Source organism: Xenopus laevis, chromosome 9_10S (assembly GCF_017654675.1).
Source record: "Xenopus laevis strain J_2021 chromosome 9_10S, Xenopus_laevis_v10.1, whole genome shotgun sequence".
In the NCBI taxonomy this organism is placed as follows: domain Eukaryota; kingdom Metazoa; phylum Chordata; class Amphibia; order Anura; family Pipidae; genus Xenopus; species Xenopus laevis.
Genome location: NC_054388.1, coordinates 37,112,139 through 37,137,412, shown reverse-complemented (window position 1 = coordinate 37,137,412; position 25,274 = coordinate 37,112,139). Strand labels below are relative to the sequence as shown.

At 40.3% G+C, this 25,274-nt stretch overlaps 1 protein-coding gene and 1 pseudogene across 5 annotated transcripts in view; one reads left to right on the top strand and one right to left on the bottom strand.

Annotated features, from left to right (window-relative positions):
* Nucleotides 1-5,266: 5,266 nt before the first annotated feature.
* The window catches only part of chd6.S (chromodomain helicase DNA binding protein 6 S homeolog), a 77,812-nt gene continuing 57,804 nt past the window's right edge, over nucleotides 5,267-25,274 (top strand). For 4 of the 5 annotated variants that reach the window (XM_018238448.2, XM_018238446.2, XM_018238447.2 and 1 more), the window contains exons 1-2: nucleotides 5,267-5,477; nucleotides 23,853-24,028. The gene's annotated coding sequence lies outside the window, so the exon portion shown is untranslated. Of the gene's footprint in view, nucleotides 5,478-16,263; nucleotides 16,416-23,852; nucleotides 24,029-25,274 lie in introns of those variants that run through there. The other variant, XM_041578882.1, reaches the window with a different exon arrangement.
* On the bottom strand, nucleotides 9,342-9,657 carry LOC108702773 (annotated as a pseudogene).

Here is a 25,274-nt window from a genome sequence, read left to right as displayed (position 1 = left end):
TAAATACTGTATATAGGCACACCCTCTAGTCACCTACATCCTATCTAACAACTAGCATTTACTCAGGGGACAGTAGGATGGCCTCAAAAAAAATGGCAGCATGGAGTACAGCTAACAGTATTCAAGACCAGTGCCTTTTTTGAAGACGAGGATCGCCGACATAATTTTTACTGAGTTCCATGTTGCCATTTTTAGGCTTCCTAGGTGCCCCCTAACAAATTATTTTACTGTGAATCAGCAGTATAGAAGTCTTAAAAAAAAGTTCTGTACTATTCAAGTGCTTGGCCTTAGCCCAGCGGGGATGCCTGGAGAACTGAATCTCTCATGCATTCAGCTGCAGGGGAGCGTAGGAAGAAACTCAGTCCGTTTCTCCATATCTGACTGTACTTATTCAGGTGTATGTAAGCTCCAAACACAGGTGGGAAGCATCCACTATAGTAATATTGCAATACTGTAGGGGTGAGTGTTAATCATATATTTGTTAACTGCCTATTTCTTTGCACAGGATATCGTTGGATCTACCCATAGACTTTAGCCTCAACGGGATAATGTAAATGTGGTGGATTGTCTTAAACTGGATCGTTCTGTGTCTCGGTTAAATATTACAAATTCTAAAGATTATCTGTAGCTTTTTTCTCACATCTCATGAACCTCAATTGGTTTTCAGCGGGCATGTATGGGATCCCTTATCCGAAAACCCATTACACAGAGAGCTGGGAAGGCCATCTCCCATAGCGTCCATTTTAAGGACATAATCCTATTTTTTTTTTTTTAATGAAGCCTTTTTCGCTGTAATAATAAAATAGTAGCTTGCACAAATTTGGTGGAAAACAATTGTATTGCATTTATTTATGTCTGGATGATTTTTAAGAGACTTAAGGTATGGAGATCCAAATTATGGATAACACCAAGTGTGTTCCCTCAACAGCGTGTTTAAGCGCCTAGACGGTTTGGTATGTTTCCGTGCTTACAATGTAAACAGTGTTCGCATGTGATTAAGACCCCTTATTTTACACATCCATATTTGCAGAAAACATGCCATTAAGGGTCAGTGTACGTGTCTGACAGAATATGCAATATATTTGATAAAGTGCCCGTGTGGTTTACTTTATGTAGGTGAGACAACCAAGGCTATTAAAGATAGGATTAGCCAACACAAGTCAACCATCTGTACTAAATATCTAAATTTACCTGTCACAGCTCATTGTCATGAATGTAGACATCCCATTGCATCCCTTAGGTTTTTGGTAATAGAGGCTATACCCACCTGAGAAGAGATAGAAATAGGCTTTTAAATTTACAGAAGTGTTAAAAATGTTCATTCCATACATTGCAGACACTTGAACCCAGGGGTATGAATCAGGAATATTTGTCTGATTGTACATGTGATGTAAATGTATAATAACATTTATGAGGTTATTAGTGGTGTGGATCATCGGTGAGCTATGTATATGGTAATTTGCAAAAAGCGGATATTTTGACTCAGGGTGGTGTTGTAGGAGTTAATACTGTATCTAATTAATAGTTGGGGCTAAGGGTGGAGATGGGGATTTAAAAGTGTGGGTATTCTTTCAGACAACTAAGGCTTGAGAAAGGAGAGTGAAGCTTTGAAACGTTGCCATTTTTTACATTTGTAAAAGTTTTGAAAATAAAGTAATTGGAGTGTGCAGGACTTTTTTGTATTTTCTTTCTTTAAGTCTACTAAAACATAATTTAAACATTTTTCACCTTCCAACACTTTTTTCAATTCTGTTTATTTTACATCTAGACTGAAATGACACAAAAATTCAACTTTACACTCCAATTTTGGAAAAATGGTCAAAAAATGGAAAGCAATTCAAAAAAGTTTTTATTTCTGGGAATAATCTGAAAACAACTCAACTGAAACCATGTTTGTAAGGTGAACCCCTTTTAATAAAAATAGGAGTATGTTAGGGTGTCAAACAGATAGGGTTAGTTACCCAGGGCCTTCAATATCAGAGAAAAAGACAAATACATTTGCATTCATTTAGCAGTGTCAATATGTTTGATACCTATGTTAGATACAACTGATTCAGCGACAGAATGTTACAAATTCACAACTCTCATTGTAAAAAAAAAATATTTAGATTTAAACTCCTTTCTTCTAATTAGAATGGATGCCCTTATGTCTGCTGGGAGAGATAATTATATATATGTACACATAATCAGCAAATCTCCTTTAAAGGAACAGTTCAGTGTTTAATAAAAACTGGATAAATGGATAACAGTGTTGTGTATATTTTTAATATAGTTAGTCAAAAATTTAATCTATAAAGGCTTGAGTGAGCAGATGTCTATACTGAACAATTCCTTTAAGTGCCTTTTCTCCAGCATAAAAACCCCTAACTTGACCAGTCTTTCTTCATAACTGAGACTCTCCATAACTCTCAACAGTTGCCCTTATTTGGACTTTCTCTTATTCAACAATATCCCGTTTGAGCACTGGAGACCCTATACTCCTGGGAATCTATGCCCCTTTTAATACAGCTCAAACCCTTGAAGTTTGTAAGGACTCCAAGCTTCATTCTTCATTATGGATTTGCCTAATGCAGTCCTACTAAAAAGCATCTTGCATATATTTACATCCCAGGTGCATGACCTAATATTTATCGACATTAAGGGGGTTATTTACTAAAACTAATTTTTTTTAACATATTTTACCAGAAACAAATTATTTGCTAATTTACTAATATTATACTTTTTTTGGGATAAAAAAAACTCAAATAATTTGAATTTCTAGTAATATCTAAATTTTTTGACTTTATAGTCTTAAATATCTTGATTTTTTCCAGATTACAGGCTTAAAGGAGAAGGAAAGCAATTGAGCAGTTTATAGCCACAATAGTGCAAGCTATAACACTATATTTATTCTGCAGAATATGTAAACAGTAAACAGCTCTAGAAGCTCTCTGTTTGTTTAGAATGACAGTTGCCATATTAGCTTGTTGTGACATCACTTCCTGCCTATGTATTTCCCTGCTCACTGTAAGAATTGGGCTTAGATTACAGCAGGGAGGGGAGGAGAGATAGAGAGGAACAAACTGAGCATGCTCAAGCCCAAGCCCTGAAGTTTAAGCTAAAACAGGAAGTCTGATACAGAAGCCCATGTGTACACAATAGAAGGAAAGAAATTAGGTGTTTCTTTTGTCAGAGGACTCAGAGCAGCATTACTTTGAGGGTTTACTGTTGTATTTATATAGACATTTCTGATAAAGTTTATCGAATCCACTATTTTGGATTCAGCCGAACCCCCCAATCCTTTGCGAAAGATTTGTCAGAATGCCGAACCTATTCCTAATTTGCATATGACAAAAAGTCACGCAATTTCCCTCCTGTCCCTAATTTGCATATGCAAATTAGGATTTGGATTCGGTTAGGCCGGGCAGATGGATTTGGCCGAATCCGAATCCTGCTGAAAAAGGCCAAATCATGAACGAATCCCGAACCGAATCCTGGATTTGGTGCATCCCTAGTTTTAGCCTTTCCTTCTCCTTCAAATCCCTTTTATACCTCACATTGATTGAGTTTTTGAGTGAAAACCAGCATTAAATACCAAACACCCAAAAATCGTAAAGGCAAAAAACATCTTCAAATGGTAAAAGGGACCTCTGGCATTGACTTTACATAAATTCAAAAGGTTTTAGCTGGAGTTTTTTTCCAGATTCGGTTTTTTTTTGCTGCTTTGGGGCATAATAAAGCTATAAAAATGCTATTTTTTTCCTCTAGATTTTCGAGTTTTTTGTGAAAAAATAGAATTTTTAGAGAAAACAAATCTCATCTGCCACTTAGCTGCCCAGATTGGATTTGGTCAAGGTCCTGTTGCAAGGATTCCATTTCCTGGATGGTATTAATTGGGCTGCATAGTTTTGTAATATCTGCAAACACTGGGGGTCATTTACCAACCCTGGGCAAATTTGCCCATGGGCAGTAACCCATGGCAACCAATCAGATGGATGGATTCATTTTTCTACATTCAGCTGGCTTTAAAAAAAGCTAATCACTGTTTTTTGATACTTTATAGGCCCCTGCCAGCAATGTTTGTTTTTTTTTTTAAATTATCTGGGGCCCCAATTTTTTTTTACTTGTAAGGGGAGCCCTGTCACCAATTTTTTTTTAACTTATAGGGAGGCCCTAGTCACCAATAATTTTTTTTAACTTGTAGGGGGCAGGGGCGCGTCATCAATGAGGCGAGCTGAGAAATTCGCTCAGGCAGCATGCCGGAGAGGTTACCAGGGGCGGCAAAAAGGCGCTCCTGGTACCTTTAAGAGCCAAATTTCTGTTTTTTAAACCGGAAATTCAGCTTTACTAATGCGAGAGAGCGCAATTGCACTCTCCGCATTAGTGTTCCTGCCTCCCCTCCCGACAGGTAAGCCGACGAGGGAGGGCAGCATTGCAGGAGCCACCTCAGGCGGCGCTTTACTTAGAATCGGCGCTGGTAGGGGGGCCTTGACAACCAATTTTTTAAAAAAATAAGAAAAACTTTTATGGGGTTCCCTGGCACCACTGTTTTTTCTTTTTTTTTTTAACTACTAAGGGGGCCCTGACCATCAATAGCTTTTTATAACTTGTGTGTGTGTGGGGGGGGGGGTTACATTTTTTAGTGCTGATGTCTGTGTGGTCTTTTACCTGTGGTGTGGAGTGGGAGGGATCTGGGGTGGGGCTTGGGGGCCAGAGCCCAAGGGGCCTTGAAAATTTTGTTTTACAGGCCGTGATTTCTAATGGTGGCCCTGCCCCCACCCCAAATAAACATGTCCAGTTTGTTGGGAGTCTCTGGCCATATACGGTTTCTCTCAGCTGGCTTTTGCTAGGTTGTTTCAGGAGTCAGAACCAGCAGTGCAAATAATTTAAACAGCTACTGCTTTCCAAAAGCAATCACATTTACTGTAACTGTCCAACTATTAAAAACTGTTATTGCTCAAGAAGAAATGAAGTAGCAGCACATGTGGAATTCTGTTGGAGAAGAGTGGTGGGGACAATGCCCCTCTCTCATGGTATGTTAGAATGTCATGCAAAGGATACATCCCTCCAGTCAGTATGGCAGCACACCTGAAGTAACATGCTCCCAAAAGCATGACAGAGATTAGCGCGCAGCCAGCAGGAAACTGCAGCTCACATATCCAGCAGGACCCCCCTCCCTCACACCCCCTTCTTTTCTCTCAGGGCCCCCCTTTCCTCTGGCAGCCAATCAGCGCGCACATCTCATCCATGCAAATAGCAGCACAATGGAGAGGAGCAATAATGGTGTCACAACCACGCTTGAAAACGACCACCACTTGTTTGACAAGCCCTTAGCCAATCGGCGGGCAGCCTTCCCCGTGCCTGTCGCCAGGCGGCCCAATGGCGACGTGGCGGAGGCGTTCCCTCAGCTAGGTTAGGGTGTCCTTGCAGGGTGTCTTGTGCTAAACTTCACCAAATAATAGCTGTTTGTATTTTGGCTGCAGCAGTGGCCATTTTAGGTAAGTTCTAGCCCTTAACTTTTCATTTGCAGCGTCCGTGGCAGTTCGTGGGCCCTGTTAGGATGTGTGGGAGTCGTGCCTCCCTTTCCCGGGCACCTCTTATGAATGAAACTGGGGTTTTTCCTTGACTGTACCCTCTGCCTTTCCCTAAGTGTGCTGCACAAGGGGGGGGGAAGAGAAGCCTGCAAACGTGTCCACCTCTCGAGAGCCTGAAAATATTTCATGCAGAGCAAATCACTGTACCCCTCCTCCTACACCCCCTGTTTCTTCCTTCCGTTACCTCTCAAGGTTCTTTATTTCTGAAATTGGGTCTCCCCTCTATGTCCCCCCTGACTGGCCAATTGGTTCTGCCCACTGCATTTAAGCGTGTGCGGTGGGCAGTACCAAGTGGGGGGAGGAGTAGGGGAGCAGGAGTTATCATAAGGAACCTTTAACCTCACCCCCTCGCAACTATGATATGGTTATATAATGCTTCTGATGTAGGCACATCGGACAATGGCATTTTGGAGTGTAGGATAATGTGCATGGATATATGTGTTGTATTATTGAATGATGCCAGGTATATGTGTCTAGTGCAGAGACTGGTATACTGTGTTTGCATTGGAAATCACTTACAGTTATTTTCAGGCCTGCAGTGCCATTCTTATTCATCACCTGGCTGCTTGATCCTTCTATACCTTCTGCAACCCCCAGTGGTGTAACTAAAGGATTTCCCCATTGTCAGAAGTACCACCTTTTCACCCCCATGCTAAAAACTTGCCATCACCTCCTTTGCTCCACTAGTAGTTAAGCCACTGGGCCTTTATGCTATTGGGCCTGCTACCTTTACTGAGCGGCTGTAGCCCAAGTCAGGGAGTAGCTTAGTATCAGGCTGCCCAGTTAGGGAGCACGTTAACCAAGGCCAAATTTACTTGCCCTGCTATGGAGTTGTATAAATTGTAGTTCAGACTGGACAGCAAAGGGTTGGCTATTCCTTTTCTCTGCACGAGGTACAGAGCGTTCTTAAAGGGATCCTGTCATGGGAAAACATGGTTTTTTTTTTCAAAACACATCAGTTAATAGTGCTACTCCAGCAGAATTCTGCACTGAAATCCATTTCTCAAAAGAGCAAACAGATTTTGTTATATTAAATTTTGAAATCTGACATGGGGCTAGACATTATGTCAATTTCCCAGCTGCCCCCAGTCATGTGACTTGTGCCTGCACTTTAGGAGAGAAATGCTTTCTGGCAGGCTGCTGTTTTTCCTTCTCAATGTAACTGAATGTGTCTCAGTGGGACATGGGTTTTTACTATTGAGTGTTGTTCTTAGATCTACCAGGCAGCTGTTATCTTGTGTTAGGGAGCTGTTATCTGGTTACCTTCCCATTGTTCTTTTGTTTGGCTGCTGGGGGGAAAAAGGGAGGGGGTGATATCAATCCAACTTGCAGTACAGCAGTAAAGAGTGATTGAAGTTTATCAGAGCACAAGTCACATGACTTGGGGCAGCTGGGAAATTGACAATATGTCTAGCCCCATTTCAGATTTCAAAACTGAATATAAAAAAATCAGTTTGCTCTTTTGAGAAATGGATTTCAGTGCAGAATTCTGCTGGAGCAGCACTATTAACTGATTCATTTTGAAAAAATTTTTTTTTCCCATGACAGTATCCCTTTAAGCACCAAGATACATCTGCCAGCTCTGCTGAGACTTGGTAGACTCGACATCATTTTTCTCTTCTGTTGCGAACAACATTCTTCAATGATTGACATTGGTATTTGGAACCTATGTGCTTTGTATAAATACAGTTGGCAAAGAAACCTCGCTGCCATTGAAGTGTCGCAACTTGTACTTTACAGAAGTTAAGTGTTAAAGGTACATGCCAAAATAACTAATTGGCACACGGACTATAGGAGACTTCGATTTCTATAAGGGTTTTCCCTCCAAATCAGGAGGATAAGTGCACTTAATTGTGGCCTGTCAAGCTGCAGTCCCCAAGGCCCAAAACAGTCCAGCTGAGAAATCCACAGAACAGGTATAGCAACCAATTGGAATGGTGCTTCCATGAGTCTTATTATAGTAGACTAGATTGAGCTAATTGCTGATTGGCTGTTATACATAAGTACTCTAAAGTAAACTAACTTCAGTTTGGTGAATCATCCCCAGGTGTTTGGTTTATTCTTGCTCAAGGATAAGTGTGGCTGAAAACATATTGCCTGTAAACTCGAACTCGTTTGTGGGAAACCCTTGACTTGATGTTTTCCAGTGTTATCTGATAAATCACCCTATCCTGTGGCCCTACTTGGTTTAAAAGGAATCTCTGTAAACTCTGTAACTTCAGTGTGTCTGGTGGATGTGCCAGGGGAGTTCCAACAAGCTGCTTACATCTTTGGAAGTGTCTTGGGGGTGACAGATTTAAATGATCAAGTTGCTGTAGAAAGCATTGTCTTTTTTATGAATTGCCAAAGTATTATGTTTTTGGAATTGTTTTTGCCTTTGCAGAACATAGCTTTTTTTAAAGTATGTTTGTCCCTTTTAGAGGGGGACAAAATCCAAAAATCTCATTAAGCCTGAGGCTAATGCCACACAGGGCTGCAGGCCAAGAATTGGCTCCTCTGCTAGCATTAGCCTTCGCCTGTGACTGCAAGGGAGCCCACAGGTTAGCCCGACTGTAGACGCATGGAGTAGATTTCCGTGCAGAAACTCACAAGTATACATTTTAGCACCGAAATCGACTCCGTGTGACTACCTATGCAGTGTCTCCAGCCTAAATTCATCCGAGGCCCAGAATCAGCCCCATGTGGCATTAGCCTAGTGAAAGAAAAAGTTATTGTACTCTTCTTTTTAATACAAATTAATGAACACTTTAAAGTTATTTGTAAAGGTAATTCTATCTAAAAGACTGTCTTTTCAAACAATGTAACAGACATGAGCCTCGCTTCACATGTCCTGCTACACATTTACAGCAATTGAAAATGTGTAATGGATGCATATTGCTAAGTTGCTTTGCATGTCAGTGTCTTTCATTGGGCATTTTTTGGTCTTAGGCTCCCACTTACACACGTTTTTATATATTGTTGTAAAAAAGTTTTAATTAGCATTGCAGTGGAAGTTTCCTGTTCACAGTTATTCTATGTAAGTGTTACAAAATACTTGTTACTGTTGTTCATATTGTAACATTTTTTTTACGTTACTGTGAATGCTCGGTTATATGCTTCTGTTGTTAATCTTCACTCTTGTCTTTACTTTTTTTATGAATAGTCTAATCTCCTTTGCCCCATGCCTTCTGATACATTTGATACCCATGTGGCTGTGTACGATCTCCATGACTTCACTTCCTGGTGTCAGATTATCAGTCCTCCCTCCTACATCTCTGAGCTGCCCCTGCATGTTCCCTCTTTCTTCCTGCGGCCTCCCTTGCTTTCCCTATAGGCATCTGTTTATAGGGGATGTAACCCCCCAAAATTAACTTTTGCCTAATGAAAGAAACACTAAGGGGAAGATTTATCAAAGTTCAACAAAGTAAAATCCAGCCACTCTCTGTTCATTCCTGTGCGAATTTTAAATGGAGAATGGTGGAATTTTTTTGCTCTAATTTCACACCTTTGATTAATCAGTCCATAAGCAGCTTTACAATATACATTCATTGCAAATTTTCAGTAAAGTTATTTGTAAACATAACTACAATTGAAAGCCAATATGCCTCTCTTGCTGTTTTGTGCACTGCTGGTTCTGACTTTTGGAACAGTGTAGCAGAAAGCAGTCCATTAACAGAATTGTGGCGAATCATGTTGGACTGACTTCTGCTACATTGTTTCTAGAGACAGACGTAGCATTTCAGAAAACGCTTTCACTTGCAATTACATTTACAAATAACTTTTATACCGTTTTTTTTTTTTAACAATTTGATTTAGGAGGAACTGGAAGCTGCAACTGCGGCTCTCTTGGGTTTGGGTGTTGTGCCTTCACGGAATCCATTCTTGAATCTGCGGTAGAGAACCTTAAGGTGCCTCATACGGCCTGTTCCAGTGGTGTTACGCCTCTTGGCCTTGGCACTCCAGTTATACTTTGTCTTGCACTTAGCTGGTAGCCACACTTGCCACAGGTGGACTTCTGCAGAAGGTAGGCCTTGGAGCCATAGTGACGGCACAATGTGTGCGTCTTGTTTCGGCGCTTTCCGAATGACGATGTTCCCTTCGTCATCTTTCCCGGCAGCCCAAAGGCTAGAGACCGGAACTTTAATACCATTTAACATTTTATCATAAATGTACAATGGGAAATTAAAATTACATTTAATTTGATTAGATTTACCTCCGCTTTAAAGGGATCCTGTCATGATTTTTATGGTGTAGTTTTTATTTCTAAATTAAACTGTTTACACTGCAAATAATTCACTCCATATAAAATGTAATTCCTGAACCAACAAGTATATTTTTTTTTAGTTATAATATTGTTCTGTAGGCACCATCTAAGGTAATTTTACCTGGTCATGTGCTTTCAGAAAGAGCCAGTGCTGCACTATGGAACTGCTTTCTGGCAGGCTGTTTCTCCTACTGTAACTGAATGTATCTCAGCGGGACATGGATTTTTACTATTAGTTGCTGTTCTTATATCTACCAGGGAGCTGTTATCTTGTGTTAGGGAGCTGCTACCTTTCCATTGTTCTGTTGTTGGGCTGCTGGGGAGGGGATGATATCACTCCAACTTGCAGTACAGCAGTAACGAGTGACTGAAGTTTATCAGAGCACAAGTCACATGACTGGGGGCACCTGGCTATATCTAGCCCCATGTCCGATTTCAAAATTAAATCTAAAAAAAAAATCAGTTTGCTCTTTTGAAAGATGGATTTCAGTGCAGAAGTGGAGCAGCACTGATGTGTTTTGAAACATATGTTTTCCCATGACAATATCCCTTTAAAGTGAATGTACAATTTCCTACTTTCACTCTTTCTTTGATTGCTCAGGAATGCGTGTGCACCCAGGTTATCCTAAGGTTACCAGATCCCATGACAAGTCAGGGAACATTCATCCAGAAGGACAACACTGATTGCATTTAAATCAAGATCATTTTGCAATTAAGCAACCCAGCAAATTATATCATTAGAAGTTTTATGGTAAACCTAGGGTATTCTATATCGCAATGCCAGTAATCCTATAGCCTTGCAGCTCTGGAGTCCTAAGTTTGATTCCAGTTATGCTTTTCACAGTCAATATCAATTTAAGATATCTGGGCCAAAATTACAGTATGGGGTATAGGTGACTACATAGCTAGCTCAGAAACCACTAGAATGCAATGTTATGGCAGTTTAAATAGGCTAGAGTAACTGCAGCCACTGTCTTGTTTGGGTTGCAAGGGTTACATTTGGACATCACCATTTGGCAAGTTAGTCTGACAATCTGAGCAATAATGGATTACATATTTGAGCACTCATATCCAGTTTACAGTCAGTTACAGAATAATAAAGTCACTCAGTCCATCTACATCTGGGGTTGCAACTAGGCCTAGTATTAATTGCCTATTCGGCATCAGAAGCTACCTAAGGCCCCCAGCACTTACCTTTCCTGTGCCGGAAGGGGACCAGGGGTGTGCATCGCTATTGCAGAGAGCTCAACTGCACTAGAAGAGCTTTATTTGCAGTTTAAGAACCAGAAATTAATCTCTTAAAAGTTACCAGGAGTAGAGTTTTTTGTAACTCTCCTCATTTGGCGCAACGCCCCTAGGAGTGTTCACCGTCAGAGTAACGTTAAATATGATGTAGACAGGAATTTACTGAGACAATATGCAATTACTCTCTAGTTTTTTTTATCTTTGTGGTCTTTATTATTACTATTTAGCTTTTTTATTTCAGCATCCATCTGGTTGGTAGGATCAAATTTACCCTAGCAACCATAAATTAGAGTCTGGAAAATGAATAGGAGAGGACCTAAAAATAATAACAATAACAAAATAACAAAAAAAAAGCGTTGCCTACAGAGCAACTTTTTTTCATGCTGGGGTAAAATGGAAATTATTTTTCATGCTGGGGAAAAAATGGAAATAATTTGTCATGCTGGGGAAAAAATGGAAATAATTCAACAACTACAAAACAGTTGACAGATTGAAAGAATATCAAACACATAATTTCTTTCAGTATTTTGCCTGAATTAAAGGGGAACTCTCTCTTTAATGTAGGGCACATGTAATAGAAGATATTTTGCAAAGCTATATTCTTTTCATCATAATCATCATCTTTTGTTAAAGGGTAGGTCTATTCATTTAAAGGAGATAAAAATCTTGTAGGCAGATATGTATAAAATATGGTGCTGATTTTACTTTTATCTAAAAATTTACATTATTTTCACCGTTTAATTTTGTAGCCAGGGCATGGGGATGGACATCAGGTCCCCCATTCTGGTGCACAAACAAGATTCTGAGATGATACAAGGCTTGCCTTAATAACAGTGTCCACAAAATGGCTCCTGCCTGCTTGATATAATTATGAATTCCCAGACTGAAGTAAACAAGATTAAAATAATTTATATAAAGTAATTAAAAAAAATGCTTGACTAATCTGATAAAATAGGATTTTGAATATTTTTTTGTGTGACGGGTCCCCTTTAACCCACCAGTTTTACCTGCAGTAGATCAGGTTTGAAATGCTTGGTCTTTTCTATGAGCAGGACTGACTCCTTTCAATGATATAATCAAAAAGGGAGGAGTCATACTTTGTTTCCCCTTAGATTTCATAGGTTTGCTATGAAAAAGCCAGGGTGGTTTGTTTTGGAGAAAATATGTCCCATTTTCCAATCTTTTGGGCAGCAGGGAAGTCTTAAAGGGTTAGTATACAGTTTAGTTAACTTTTAGTGTGTTTATAAATGGCCAAGTCTTTTCAGTGGGTCTTCATTTTTTTTTTTATTTCCTGGAGTTTGCAGTAAAACTTCAATTTACACCCCCTGATTTTAATTGTCTCTGCATTTTACATTTTTTTGTTTGTATTCCCACGGATATAGAACACATAATACATTTCCCATTTTCCTAGATTATACCTCGTTTGTTTTCTGGTCCCCTGAAAAAATGTAAAATGGGTGTTTTACAGTTACCTGTTTCTGAATCTTTCCAGTATTCAATTGGGAATAACTGACCCCCTTGCTCTGTGAGTCTACAGTGTTATTACTTTTTATTACTTCTCCTTCTGTTCAAACCCTTTTCTATTCATATTCTGGTCTCTCATTAAAGCCACTCTCTGGTTGTTAAAGGGGCTGTTCACCTTCAGACACATATTTTTTCAGCTCATCATCAAAAATAAGGACTTTTTGCTATTACTTTCTTTTTTTTTGTCTGATCATTTTTCACCTTCTAAAGCAGCAGGGGGGTTACTGACTCTATCACTGTTTTAAATTGATACATTTAGGGTTGTGACACACGGACAGATTCGGGGAGATTTAGACGCATTGCGACTAATCGCCTCTTCTTCTGGACGACAATCTCCCTGAACTGCCTTTGCGTGTCTTCCCGTCCGCTGCACTAAAGCACACGCGGCGTCATTAAAGGCAGAATTGATATAATAGTTGCTATTATTCAACAGATATTGCTGAGATATGTATCAACTAATGGTATCAACCAAATGAAGCAAATTATAACAGTTCAGAATGCTCCTGGATCAATGAGCTGCCAGACTGAGACACTAGAGGCACAAACATTTAAACTTCCATTTTTGAAAAACAATAAAAAAAAATGGAAAGCAATGGAAAAAGGTCTTTATTTCTGGTGAACAATCTGAAAAGTGTTTGGAAGGTGAACAACCCCTTTAAGGTAAATTTCACTCTAGCAAACAGAAAGCAGCTGAACAAAAAGCTAAATAATTTAAAAAGCATGAATAATAAGAAATGAATATCAACTGCATAATAAAAGTTAACTTAAAGGTGAAGAACCCCTTTCAGTTCCATTAAAGCAAGAACAATAACTGCTAGAAGGTTGCATGTTTTACTTGGGGCTACATTGGATTTTCCCTATGACAAATAAAAATATAAAAGTAATATATAAAAGAAGCTGTTGCCCTCAAGGGACTTTATTTAGATCAAGATAATGACAGTTATTACAAACAACATATTTATAGCCTCACCCGTACATGCCCCAGACCACCCCTACCATAGAGTATCCACCACCATGCCGAATAGTCCCACAATGCATGTGAAGATATTAGTTAACACTTCCACATATGGGTTAAGCACAAAAATATCCAAGGTAAATGAATAAAAACATTTTTAATGCTTGTCTAGATAAGACAAGTATGAACAATATTCGTTGAAACCCTTTGGGGAAACTGTATTTAATTTTCGGATCCCGAAAGTTTCCTTTTATGATAGGCGACATCGGTCACCTCCTCTTCTGCAAGTAGGAATAGTATCTATACCCATAAAGCGAAAACAGGGAGGACAGTGACCTTTTTCTAGATAATATTTGTGTACACACACGCGCGCGCGTAATGGATCGGCACACTCGTTGTAGAAGTGAATAAAGTGTTTTTATTGGTAACACAGCAGACCTAACCCCCACTTTATGCCTTGTTCATGTTTATTGCTATGCAGCACTGTTGACATTAGAGGGCACCCTCTATAGCAGACCAGAGAGTATCCTAGAGTATCCTATGCACTATGGTTTGACACAGCCATGTGGAGCAGAGTAAGCAGTTCTACAACCTGTTTAATAAATCCTACACCCAAAGCCTTCTGTGTGTGTGTTTGTGTGTCAAGATTTTACAGTATCCATCTAACCATCACCTTTATTGAACTGTTTCTTGGCAACACATTTTGTATGAGTAAGGATTTCCTTCTGTTGTTCTGTAGAGAAACGCCAATGACATTAGACTCCTGTCTATCTTCTTAGTTAAGTGCTTAAACAATTGTATCCTATACGACAGGGGTCTCCAAACTTTTTAACAGTGAGCCACGTTCAAATCTAAAGAGCGTTGAGGAGCTCCAAATAAGGGCTGTGATTGACTATTTGGTAGCCCCTATGTCAACTGGCAGCACATGGGAAATTTCTTTTGATGATATTTAATTTGCTTTATGTAAAAATTGTTCATTCATAATCTGTCTATGATTTGAAAATTTGAACGTTAGTGTATTTTGTTTTTGCTAATGTTTTTATTTAAATTATTTAATAAAAATCCCTATGTCAACTGGCAGCATATAGGAGGCTCTGTTTGGCAGTACGCCTGGTTTCTATGCACCAAAACTTGCCCACAAGCCTAGCATTCAAAAATAAGCACCTGTTTTTAGGCCACTGGGAGCAACATCCAAGGGGTTGGTGAGCAACATGTTGCTTGCGAGCCACTGGTTGAGGATTTACACTATACGGTTTATCTACTATGTAATCATGAGCCTTTTTGGTTTGTTTAAATTTGAATACTTGCCCCAGTGGCTACGCAGTTTCTGAAGCAGTTACACAGTTAGGGTTGCCACCTTTTCTGGAAACAAATACAGGCCTTCCTATATATTTATCTTTTTCCCTATTAATAACATTGGGATCAACCATCATTTTTACTGGCCAGGCCAGTAAAATACCGGCCAGGTGGCAACCTTTTTATTTTTGGTACTGTGTTGAATGGTTTGATTTTGTTCCATCAAACAAACTTTTCAAATCATCAAACAATGTGCTCCTTTCCTTTGTGCACCAACATACACAGCTGCATTATCTTAAACATTGTCATCTTTTCAGTTTAAAAAGATGTCATATTCAAAATGCTCGGCCAAAGTCCTGGCCACATTTCCATTAATGGGGCATTATACTTACCATCTGTGCCCATCATTCCAAAGTAACGGCTTGGCAGTAAGCACAGGCTGCAAGTTTTAGTGAGCTATGTAGATAAAAAATAAAAAGGTAATTGAAAGACGTTTGTATTTCTGGTGAATTATGTGAAAGTAACTGAACTGAAATAAGTATTGGAAGCCGAGCAAGCCATTTAAAGCTGCTAAAAAACATGTAAATAAGAAAAAAAAAAAGCATTATCATTGCTTAAACAGGAAATGGCAAGAACAGTCTGGAAAATACGTTTCCCAATAATAGATACCATAACTAGAATTTCTGCCCTATGCATATACACAAGTGTTTTTCCAAACCTTAAAGGAGAAGGAAACATAAAAAACGAGACTACCTTCAGTGTGTTTACCATCAGGCCCCCTCCTGAAACGCAGTACTAAAAACTCTGAATTCATTCCTGCTTCTGTGCACCATCCTTCAGAATTTTTGACCCCTCTCCCAGTTTGGCGCCGCCATTTTCAAATAGGCGCATCACTTCACTCTGCGCTCCCTCAGTAATGCGCATGCGCCTCCTTTGTGACCTGTGAAGTAATCTTACTAGCATTTATTCTCGCATTCAAAAAAAACCGGGACAAAGTATATATTTTAAAAAAAAAAAGCATGCGTCTTTACCCTACAGACCTCAGACAGACCCGCACGCTGGATTCATTGATTAATATTCTTGCTCCGCTCCTGCGCTCGCAGGAGTGCAACGGGTGCATGATTAAATGAGGCAGGGGCAAAGAGGTCAGTGATGACGAACTGAGGTATCACGTGACCTCAACGTCATCGCTTCACAGGGAACAGACAAGAGTCTAGTGCGCATGCGCAGGGCACGGCTTAGACTAGCTGCGCATGCATGTGCCCTATTCACAGTGATTTCTGGACTGCAGGATGGGTATGGGTTTTTAAACATGTTTAAACTTTTGTAAAAAATGAGTGCAGCCCAAAAATTTATGCAAAACATTATGAGGGAATGCTTGGTGGTATGGGCATTTATTTTCCATGGTCAACAGATAGAGAATAACATGATTTTAGACTTTCCTTCTCCTTTAAGCAATTACATTATTCTTCCCTGTTCCAGACCATCCACGATTTCCCATGCATCTCACAATCCCTGTTCTGGACTTCCGTCATGTCCGCGATGGACGGTTTGTGGGCCCTGCCGGTGTGGGTGGCAGGTAGGCACAGGGGTCACACATTGATAATTTTGTTTACTTCTGTTACATTTCATTTTGATGAACCAATATAAAATGTGTCTCTTTATACAGTAACTCTGGGGTGAAAAGGCCCCCTTTTGTGCATACAAATGTGCATGTGCAGTGTAATAATTATATATTTGATCATCTTTATTAAGATTGTGGCCATAGTTTAAAGACTGATTTTATATTTATCTTTTTGTATGATAATAATAAGTTTATTTTTTTTGGTGTTTTTTTTTTAATCACAGAATTGTTTTAAAATTACTTTATTTCCCGCTTTTCACTTCCCTATCCCTGTATTTCCTATTCTTTTTTTTTTTGTAAAAAGAAGACAACTTCCAGTTATTTGGAATATGTGCTGTAACAGTCGGTTTTTGTGAGGTTTCCTGGTTACCCAGGAATGGGTGGGGGAGAGGGTTGTTGGAAAGGGAACAGACAGAAGGATCTCCAGGAACAGCCTAAAAAACAGAACAGTCAGCTATTTATGTTGCTGTAACCGAGATTTGACTCCAGTTACACAATGCATTCTTCAGGCAAGGATTATGGTTTGTGCATATAGTTTCTATCATCTGGCTATCCTGTAGGGCAGGAGTGCCCATACTTTACTAATGTGAGGTCTTCTTTTAGCGATGTTGTCCCATTATGATCTACGTCCATAAAAGCATTGTTAACATTCTGTTCCATGCAAAATATTACTTAGATATTGATTTATGAGAAAATGTATATTGCTATATTTAACAAATAACTATTTATGTAACCTTAACATAATAAATATCTGAATAAAAAGCATATAATAGGAGGGTGATATAGACATGCTGTTTATTGACATTGTATTGAGATCTACTGATCACCAGCTAAAGGTCTACTGGTAGATCCCAATCTACCTTTTGGGCAACCCTGCTGTAGGGGCTTGTAAGCAAATTATATTTACATAATTTGGCCACTAATGAGCCAGGCCAAATAGTGATAATCCAATAATTTGGCTGCTAGGACAATGGTTTTAATCACAATAGAGGCCTAGGAAGACCTGCTGATAGCAGGCTGCTTTAATGCAGTACTTGTCCAATGGGATTTTATTACCTGCCTGTCTGTCTGCCTATAGGGGTCAAGTGGCTTTTAAAAGACCACATTTGGTTTTAAAGTCCATACTACAGATATGTTGTTGAACTGCTATTACCTGAATGTCACCAATGCATTAGGTACCACTTGTTTTTGGTATTAAGCATTGAAAACTGGCCATCATGTGAGCTCTTAATCCACAGTTATATACAGCTGATGTGTTTCCATCAAGCTTTCCTTTGAGAATATCCTTTCCATCCAAACTTTGAAAAGGGGCTCTATTTGGGTTGGAGTCTTCTCTGTGTTCCATAATAGTCTTCCCTCTCTCGCTGCATCTTTAGTCACTTCCTCCATACTGGCAGGATCATGTATAAAAAAAAAGCCATGGCAGGCCTAGCTGCCAGATACTGTAGCTATGAATGGTGGGATGTTTATTACTTTATCATGGCAAGAAACACACCCATGTTTAAGAGCAGCTTTCTGCATGCTATGTATCACGTGCTGCCTTTCCTCTGCCAGTTTCTTGCAGAAAATGTTCTGTTGCACAAGCTGAAATGTAAGGAATGTTAGAAAGCTGCATATGTATGGATATCTAGGACAAGGTGAACTTTAGAAGCAAACCAAATGAGAAGATAACTGAGTAGGGACAGAGCCTTGCATGTTAGAGATGTACATGTTCAGTCTTTGGGAACTGCTGCACCATCAGAGTAGCAGCATGAAGCTCATTAGGGTGCATTTGCTGTGCTAGGGAAATAAAGTTATTATTTTAGCCTTTGTTTTGGAGGGTAAACACTCTGCCTTTACCGGCACCACCTGGGTCCTGAGCAGGATTAAATAGTATGACCTATGACAGGATCATGTGAGAGATAGGGAACAAACCACAGAAAAATAGTCAGAATTTACAATTATATGTGACAATTCCTAGTTTGCACATGAAACGCGTCAGGAAATGCCCTTGTAAATAAAGTTGATTGTACTCCACCGCTGTCCGTGATCCTGTGAAGTGCGCCCTGCAAGTGGTTGTTTGTTGGTGAAGTTCTTCCTTATGCTGCAGAAGAAAGTTGTTGCTTTTCTCACTTGTAGCGTCCACATTTAAATAATTAAGTAATTCCAAGTGTGACCCCAAAGGATAGATAAGAATAACAAACAAGATGGTAGGAATCCTCTGTATGTTTTTTTTTTGGTTGCAGCAGTTTTGCGACTCGAAATGTTTTTATAATACACCTCTACTTTGTGCCCTGTAAATCTCTATTAACACCACAGATCTCAAGTTCAGTGAACAAGCCAAGAGGTAGAGGCAAGTGTGTAAAGCACCATCCAACTTTTTAGACCTCGCATAAAACCTTTTGTTATTTGCAGTACTGTCTTATTATTTGCATAGAGTGAGACTGTGAGCTGGACCCCTCCCATTGCAGGGCCACAGTTGCGGCAACACTTGTAAGTAGGGTTCCCACCAGGCCGGTATTACAAATTTAACATCAATGAAGCTGCCGGTAAATTTGTAATACCCTTAACAAAACCTTCTGTCCACCTTTTGGCCTTTGCCGTGACGCGGCCACGCCCCCTTTACATCACGGCCCGCCCCTTTTACTTCATGGTCCGTCCCATTTTTTGCCGCCCCCACCAGCCGGTAACATTTTTAGGAAAAGGTGGCAACCCTACTTGCCTTATTGCATCCAACTGGCTCTACTGTATCTGTCATCCCGCACTAGGGGGCAGATTTACTAAAGGCCGAAGTGACTAACGTTAGCGAAAATTCATCAGCGTGATGTAATTTCGTTAATTCACCAATTTACTAACGGGCGTAGGCATAACTTCGCTAGCGAAGGAGATAGACTCTAACGGTAATTCACTCTGTCGGAGTTGTGATCTGACGATGGGACGTAACTGTGCAAATTCACTAAGATGCGGATTTTACTGAACGTTTCCTCTTGCGCTGGACTTGCCTTCGCCACCTCAGACCAGGCGAAGTGCAATAGAGTAGATAGGACTTCCTCAAAAAAATTGTTGAACATTTTTCTAAGTCCCAAAAAACGCTGGCGACTTTTCATTTTTCAGGATGATAGGCTGCAAAAGATTGTAAATTTTTTCTGGGGTAACCTGCTTCCCCCCTACATTTGCTAACATATGGCACATATACTATACACTGGGCACATATGTAGGGCAATATAACAACTTTATTTTATTTTATTAAGGTTCCCTGGGCTTGTGTAGTGTAATGTATTTGCTGCAACATATACGTCCATTTAACTTTAACTTCCCACGGTATGCAAATTAGTCAACGCTATCGCAACTTAGTTTTACTTGCCGCAGTAACACTAGCGAAACTTCGCCAGCGTTCGGCACCCTGGACGCAACTTCGGATTTTAGTGAATTAGCATTGTCCTGTCGAATCTACGCCTGGTGAAGTGTTGCGATGTGAGCGAAGCGCTTTATGACTCTGCCCCTATAACTGCTGTTCTGATGGGGAACTCTGGACAGTCGTTCGGCCATTCTTATTTGTACCCCATGAAAAGAGAGCCCTAATTATATTGTTGCCTGTGGTGATCAATAGATTTCATCCAACTCCGAGTTCTTAGACATCCTTGAGAAGTGCAGCATGAAGCAGTTTATTCAACTTTTATAAAGGTCCTCTTTAAAGGAGAACTAAACCCTAAAAATGAATATGGCGAAAAATGCCATATTTTTTATAATGGATTTATTGCACCAGCCTAAAGCTTCAGCTTATCAATAGCAGCAATGATCCAGGACTTCAAACTTATCACATGGGGTCACCATCTTGGAAAGTGTCTGCGACACTCACATGCTCAGTGGGTTCTGAGCAGCTGTTGAGAAGCTAAGATTAGGAGTCACCGCAAATTATCAAGCAGAAAATGAGGTTGGTCTGTAATATAAGATCATGCTACAGGGCTGATTATTAAATCCTAATGCTAATTGCACTGGTTCCTGTGCTGCCATGTATTAATTACTAATCAGTCTTATACTGTGACATTTCTATTCTATGTGTACTGTATATTGTGAGTGGGTCACTAGCGTAGTAAGTGACAGCAGCACAGAGCATGTGCAGTGAATCAGGAGAAAAGAAGATGGGGAGCTACCATGGCATCTTTGGAGACACAGATCTTTACTGCTAAAGAACTGTGGTTGCCTTGGGCTGGTACAGAAGCCCAAAACATAATGTACAACATTTCTATCTACTCCTTTAGTTAAGCTTCAGTTCTCCTTTAACTGAATTAGCTGTCTTTTATTTCTTGCAATGGCTAGCGTGCAACGTCATGGACTGCCGCATACCCAACTGACTGTCACCTAGCATATACTTTTGGGCAATTTGGCAAGCTACTAAAAACCATGGCCACTCAAGCATCTGCTTTCTGGTTTGCAGGGCCACCAGTTTAGTGATAACTTATGATGCCCTAGCCACCTAACAACTTTATCCCAGATGAATAGATATGCTTAAAATTGGGAGTTTTTTTTCAGTGGGAGCTGTTTTTATAAAGTAGAATGCAGATCATTTTCTTTCCTTTCCCCTTTGCCTTTTTAATCCACTGAATTTCCAGACAGCTGGCACAGCCTCATTTTGTATCTCCGCTGGCATCTCTGCGGGTCCCACCCCCTTCCTGTATTGTTCATGCACATCAGAATGTTGCCCGTGTGCGCAAGTCTAGACGTCGTGACTTTTGGAGGCCTGAGTATAAATGAGGAGAATTTTTTTTCTTTCTCTCTGCACCCCGTGGGAAGTTGCTGCTTCTACACTGCCGGAATGCCACCTGCAAAGAGCTGCATTCAATTCATCCTTCAGCTTGCCCTCCCTTCCCATTCTTACCAACTATGTTTAAAGTGGCAGTGTACCCAATATAACTAAGCTGTTCTGAAGGATTTTATTGATCAGTTCATTGTCCTTAAATATACACTATTTAGGCAAGTAGGGCTGCCATGGGGAAAGCAATAAGCACACGCTGCAGGATTTTCATCCCCAAAGATGTCCTAGCCCACAGTACAGCATGCAATTTGAAGGGGTTGTTCATCTTTAGTTTTTTAATTTTTATATGATGTAGAGCAGGGGTCCCCAACAACAGGCCGCAGACAGTCCTGAACTGGGCCGCCAAGCCTAGCCCACAATTAACGCCGGCGTGCTGAATTGAACCCTAGCGAGCCTGGATTGTACACGCAGTTGCCGCTGACCGCCAGCGACCCTGCCCCCAGTCCTTACAAAAAATGTTTCCTTTACACCGGTCCCTGGGCCAAAAAAGGTTGGGGACCGCTGATGTAGAGAGTGATATTCTGAAACAATCTGCATTTAGTTTTCATTTTGTATTATTTGTGTTTTTTTTCTGTTATTTAGCTTTTTTTATTCAGCAGCTCTCCAGTTTGCAAGTTTTAGCAATCTGGTTGCGTCAAAATTCCGCTAGCAACCATGCACTGACTGGAATATGAATAGGAGAGGCCTGAATAGAAAGATAAGTAATAAAAAGTACCAATATCAATACATTTGTAGCCTTACATGAGCATTGGGTTTTTAGATAGGGCCAGTGATCCCATTTGAAAGCTGAATAGATTCAGAAGAGTAAGGCAAATAATTAAAAAAAAAATAAAGGCCAATTGAAAAGTTGCTTAGAATTAATCATACTAAAAGTAAATACTAATGTAAAAGTGAAACACCCCTTTCATTTTTTTTAGTTTTGTCTGTTATACAGTGATGTAACCAAACAAATACTGTGTTTAGGTACGATTTATATTTTGTATAGTGTTAATAGTCCATTCTGATTTTCAATTGCTTAGGACCATAACTGGGGTAGGCCTAGGGCACAGTTTGTGGGGGATATCAAATGGCGAAGGTGGCTTCAAGCAAGCTGATGGTGATGGGGGAGCATAGGGGTGGAGGGTTGCTTCTGGAGGCTGTGGGCATCTGTATCTTTTTACCTTTTTTTTAATAGTCCTCCAGTTTGGATTTTCAGTAGCTATTTGGCTGCTAGGGTCCAATCTCCTTAAGCAACCAGTGGTTTAAATGACAAGTGGAATATGACTAGGAAAGGCATGAATATAAAGATAAAGTAAAATAATAAAAGATAACAATAACATTGTATAAATAACAAAAATATGTTTTTGTGCATGTAGAAGTTTCCAGTAGTAAACCACAGCACCAGCTCCTGAGCACCACCTCCAATTGCTCAGGTTACACAGCAGATAAGCTCTGTAGAACATAATGGTGTTATCTGTTATCCACTATTTAACCTGTGACATATAGCCTTTTTTCAATTTCCACCATTGCTACACAGCAGCTTGTTTATATGAACTATAGTAGTGTTTGTGAAGTAAACAGATTAGTTTTACCAGTGCAGGGCAACAGTACATGATGTTTTCATTACTTTAAATCACTTTCATTTTTTGGTGTTTCTGTTCCTTTAAGAAGACCACATGGGCTTATGTAGCTCTTATCAGCCTGTCTATGGCCACCTAAAAGGACCAGTCGCTGGTTAAAAAAATGTAAAAAAAAAATTAGTTTGTACATAACGGAAAAAAAAACACGAAGACACATTTAACTTTAAATTTGCAAAATCTTTATTAAGAAATAACTTACCAATACTCCGCTTGTGCTCCACTTCAGAAACAGCGGTAGGGCGACGATCCATCGTACGGCGCTCGATTTCTCCTCCCTGCCTTCTATAGGAGCTAGCCAGGGAGGAGAAAATTGAGCGCCGCACGATGGATCGTCGTCCTGTCGCCTTTTCTGAAGAGGAGCGCAAGCGGAGTATCATTAAGTTATTTCTTAATAAAGGCTTTGCGAACGTTAAATGTGCCTTGGTGTTTTTTTTCGTTATGTACAAACGATTTAAAAAAAATATATATATTACTGGTCCTTTAATAGAATGGCCATGCCACACCCATATGACACTCATAGGGTTGCCACCTGGCCAGTATTTTACCGGCCTGGCCGGTAAAAATGATGGTTGATCCTAATGTTATTACCGTAATAGGAAAAAAAGATAAATATATAGGAAGGCTGGTTTTTTTTCCGGAAAAGGTGGCAACCCTAGACACCCATAACGACATGGGTGAGAAGTACATGATTTACAGATGTGTTCAAGATTTGCATCTGTTTTATTGCATCACTAGCTCCAAAACAATTGACCTTAAAATATGTCTGCATTGGGGGGGAAAATATAACTGCATTGTGGGAAGATGGCGGATTGTGCAGCGTTTGCTTTTTTTTGCCTGCTTTAGTAAATCAGACCTTGTGTCTTTCCCTTGCCAGGATTTGCTTTTGCAGATGCATTAAGCCCTGGCAAAAATTTTATTCATCTTTGCTTTTTTGCCACATATTCATGTTTCAGTTGGTCTTCTTTCATTTCTCTGCAGACGGATTGGGCTCCCCCATGCTGTAGAACTGTGGTGCGTTTGAACGGTAGATCTTGTTGGCTGACATTACAGAAGATGTTGTTGATGGAGACGTCATTGTACAGTCATGAGGTGAAACTCCAGAGTAGATTCTGCTGTTGTCTTCTACATCACTAAGAAGCTTCCTGCAGTTAAAGGTTAGTGTGTCTCTTGCATGCGCAGCCATATCCGTCTATTTATGCTACAGGAAAAATTACTACTGGGCTTGACTGAAAGTCATAAGAATAAAAATGACACTAAATGAAACTTGCTCAGAGATGCCTCTGGATTTCTTTAGTCTAGAAAGCCTGTTTATTGAGGTCACCAAACAGGTGGATTTTTGTCTGAGATGACCACCTGTGTGCTGGTCTTTATCAGACTGATGTAATAGATAGACTGTGCAAAATAAAAAATGTTTCTAATTTAATTAGTTAGCCAAAAATGGAATGTATAAAGGCTGGAGTGAGTTGATGTCTTACATCAGTGCTGTTCAACTTCTGTGGTACCGAGGGCAGGAATTTTTCTGGTCCACATGGTGGAGGACCGATAATGGAAGCCAGTGTTAGCCGCTCCCTGTTTTAGTCCACACCCACTTTAAACCACACCCATGTTACCACAAGACCAAGTCCACATTAAATGGTTGGTTCTCACTGCAGGGATAACACTCATATGAGAAAAAAAGTTAAGTCATATTAAGACATACCCTTAAATCCATATACTTCCTCCTCCCCTGTGGATAACACAGCACCCCCCAGCACATGATTAAACACCTTAGGGGCCTCTATCAATAATTTTCAAATGATAACAAACCCCCAGAACAAATACCAGGCTTATTTTCCACAGGCAGAGCAGGGCACACACAGGCAGAGTATGGCAGTATGGCACACACAGGGAGCATAGGGAAGGCAGAGAAAGGCACACACTGGCAGAATATGGGACACACTGGCAGAGTACCCAAGGACAATAGGGCAGGCAGAGTATGGCACACCCAAGAAGCATGGGGCAGGCAGAGTATGGCACACACAGGGAGCATGGGGCAGACAGAGTATGGCACACACAGGCAGAGTAGGACATGCAAAGTATTTCACAAACACAGGTAGCATAGGGCAGACAGAGTTTGGCACACACAGGAAACATGGGGCAAACAGAGTATGGCACACACAGAGATTATGGGGCAGACAGAGTATGGCACACACAGGCATAGTAGGGCAGGCAGAGTATGGCACACACAGGGAGCATATGGCAGACAGAGTATGGTACACAAGCAGAGTAGGACAGACAAAGTATGGAACACACAAGGAGCATAGGGCAGGCAGAGTATGGCACACACAGGGAGCATAGGGCAGGCAGAGTATGGCACACACGGAGCATAGGGCAGGCAGAGTATGACACACACACAGGGAG